The sequence below is a fragment of the Solanum pennellii genome, chromosome 12, assembly GCF_001406875.1.
Source record: "Solanum pennellii chromosome 12, SPENNV200".
Classification (NCBI taxonomy): domain Eukaryota; kingdom Viridiplantae; phylum Streptophyta; class Magnoliopsida; order Solanales; family Solanaceae; genus Solanum; species Solanum pennellii.
The window spans coordinates 22,828,878-22,831,587 of NC_028648.1; the positions used below are offsets into that span (position 1 = coordinate 22,828,878).

Here is a 2,710-nt window from a genome sequence, read left to right on the forward strand (position 1 = left end):
ATATATATATATCAAAAGTGGGTTATACCCACTATCCACTAATAGTCCATGTAGCTAGGGTAAAAGGAATGGGAGTAGTTATTGTTCATTTCTGACTTTGAGGGGAAAACAAAAGAAGAGCACTCGAACGGAAGAAATTGATATTGACGACGAGTGTCTCGGTAAAGACTAGCCAAACTCGTTCAGGTAATTAGAGTTTTATTTGTTGGAGGAGCTTTCTGTATTATCAGTTTTAGTATATTGTTTGTTGGATAAAAATGAGTGGATCAATGCATAAATTGTAAATGTAATTGATGTATAGTTCTTTGATATCTTCGAATCGGTAATCATTGTTTAATGTATAAAAAATTAAGGCTACAATGATTCATTATTATTAGAATCGTTATAAAATATATTAGTTAATTGTAATAGAGTCGATAGGAGATAAATTGATTTTGTTTTCTTCGTGGTTTGGTCCCTGTAGTTCCTAGTTAATGTTAGAAACTTTAAGGGTGGAAATTAATGAGGTTCTGAGATTTTGGTCTGCAATTTCCTTATTTTTTTAGGTATTAGAATGGTGGGGACAAGATTGAGCCCAACATTAGGCAATCATGTCCATGATTGGTATTTGATAGGTGTATTTTGAAGTTAAGGCAATTTATGAATGGATTGCAAAGAGGGGTAAAGTTGCAGTCATTCTTTGGTTATGTGAATTGGTTGAACTGGTTCTTAATTTATTTATTTATCCAATTAATATACTAGTTTTTAATTTATTGAGATAGATAATTAATTACTGATTGTATTACATTAGATGATACCATTAGAATTATATTATTTGTGAAACTGAGACTCAACCTAGGGTTAACTTTAGGAATATGAGACTTAACATATATAGTTGATATAAAATTCATGAACTTGATTACAAATTATTGGTGAGTTTTGAGTTACGATAGACATATAGAATATGAATAACTACGAATTTGTTAACCTATAATATTGAAAATTGATAGATTATGAACGTTCTAAAGCTTTGTGAAAAGGGAGTGATAAATCTTGAAGATTCGTGGCTCGGGTTCGACATTCAAGGTATATTAAGACTTTTTAAACTTTGTTCAAGGAAATTTTCATAAGTAAAGATTAAAAAATAAAATAGACAAGGGGTAAGGACGAAATATGGGGGGACTCATACCAATGGTGTGACAGGCATTAGTACGAGTACCGTGGTATAAAGGGGAAATTTATTAATATAGAATGCAAATTTTAATCCTAGAATGCCAGAGCATATGGGCATTAGGTGATATAATATTGATTTGAATTCTTTGTATTTTGTGTTTTCTTAATTCCACCCTATAGTTGAGATAATTGAGGTTGTGTTATGTATTACATTGATATTGATTGATTGAGATACATCATAATTCCCTTTATTGGAACAATATTGTGCACATACATTGACATGATATTGAGTATGAGTTGGGCACGTGGCGATCGTCCGTGCTAGGGATAGTGAGATGCTAAGATTATTACTTGGTCACGTGGATATCGTTAATGCGAAAATTGTTTAATTTTAAGATAGTGCATTGAGATAGTTCACACATACACGTGGAAATCATCTATGTCAGTATATGGACCTCGCGATTATCCATGGGTCATGAACTCTCTATGTATTCTCGAGGAGTATCATCTATACGGTTGAGAGAGAGTATTGAGTATTATGAGACATATCAGATCTGGTGTCATATAGCATTCCATCTCATGAAATTTTTCATTCATAATGATTATGTATTTTTAGTGATGGTTGGAATGTACTTGATATCTGAATTACCTCTATTTGATGAAATTGAGTGGTAAGTTTAATATAAACTTGTATAATTAATGAATTGATTTTTCTTATATAAACTCCCGTCACTACTATCGGTCAATGATATATATTGGGAACATGCGGTTTCTTACTAATACTACACTTGTTGCACTCTTTGTGGTGGAGATTGAATTATAAGTGTGAGCACATCTCATGGAGAAATTTCAGGCTGAGCTTGGAGTTTCTTGGAGTTGTGGTCTGCCGCTTGGCTGCTTCGTAGCCCACACATCCCTCTATCTTTTACTTATTCTATTATTTTAGTATTCAGATAGGAAATCACTTACGTTGGATTTTTTCATTTTAGTTTCAGACTTGCATAGCATTTAGAAGGTCTTGTACTTATGACACCAATTATTGAGTAGTATTTTAGCTTTTTACATTTTGTAATTATAAAGAACTCAATGTTGGATATTTTATTCAGTGTTTACCATTTACTCATTAGTTAGCTAAAACTTGTAAGTATATTGCTCGGCTTACCTATTGGTTGGGAATAGAGGTGTCATCACGACTTGTGAATTTGGGTTGTGACAATTTGATGTCAGATCTCTAGGTTCATCGGTCTCACGAGTACAAGAACAATGTCTAGTAGAGTCTTGCAGATTGGTATGGTAACGTCCATACCTATCTTTAAGAGGCTATAGGACATTTAGAAAAAAAATTGTTCTTTCATTAATAATCGTGCATACTTGATCTTGTTGAAATTCTAATATCTCTCCTAGATGGCGAGGACTCGTACATCGACAAGTAGTGGTCATAAGCCTATTCCTGCACCTAATTCTGGGAGCACTATCCGAGGTAGAGTTAGGGGACGAGCTCAAGGTCGATGTCGAGATCGAGGTAGGGGTCGTATTGTAGGACCTGTGGAAGACTAAG

General features: G+C 33.6%; 1 long non-coding RNA gene across 1 annotated transcript; it reads left to right on the top strand.

Annotated features, from left to right (window-relative positions):
* Positions 1-44: 44 nt before the first annotated feature.
* Positions 45-2,251, top strand: LOC114075173. The gene is made up of 2 exons (XR_003575576.1): positions 45-186; positions 990-2,251. It is a non-coding gene; the product is annotated as an uncharacterized LOC114075173 (long non-coding RNA).
* The last annotated feature ends 459 nt before the right edge of the window (positions 2,252-2,710 follow it).